The sequence below is a fragment of the Plasmopara halstedii genome (genome assembly GCF_900000015.1).
Source record: "Plasmopara halstedii genome assembly, contig: Scaffold_208, whole genome shotgun sequence".
Taxonomy (NCBI): Eukaryota; Oomycota; class Peronosporomycetes; order Peronosporales; family Peronosporaceae; genus Plasmopara; species Plasmopara halstedii.
This window is the reverse complement of record NW_020187129.1, coordinates 705996-706408: the sequence shown is the minus strand read 5'-3', so window position 1 is coordinate 706408 and position 413 is coordinate 705996.

The following is a 413-nucleotide window of genomic DNA, read 5'->3' as shown; positions in this document are numbered from 1 at the left end:
CATCTTGCCATCGGCTACCAAACACTAATCGTCACATTCTCGTGCATCTTCGAGTAGCACTGCGTCGTTCAAGAGATGCCGGCTCGACCCGCTGTCCAAGATCCAAACCTTCTCTTGAGTTTTGCTATCTTGTACGCACAAGGTGTAATTTACAACGTCCTTCGTTTTGAAGTTATTCTTACAGCCACCCTTGGCACCATCATGCCTCTTCTTCTTATCGGAACAAGCAGCCAAAATGTGGCTATCCTTGCCACATCCAAGCACGCTCGTGTCTCGATGCGTAGTTTGCTCTCGACGATGTTCGCAACGACGTCTTTCCCAAACGAAGCAGGACCCCTCGTATCAATCTCGACAGACTGTGCGAAATGCGCGAGCTCTTCCGCTTGAACGAGGAAATCAAGGCGTTTGGTATT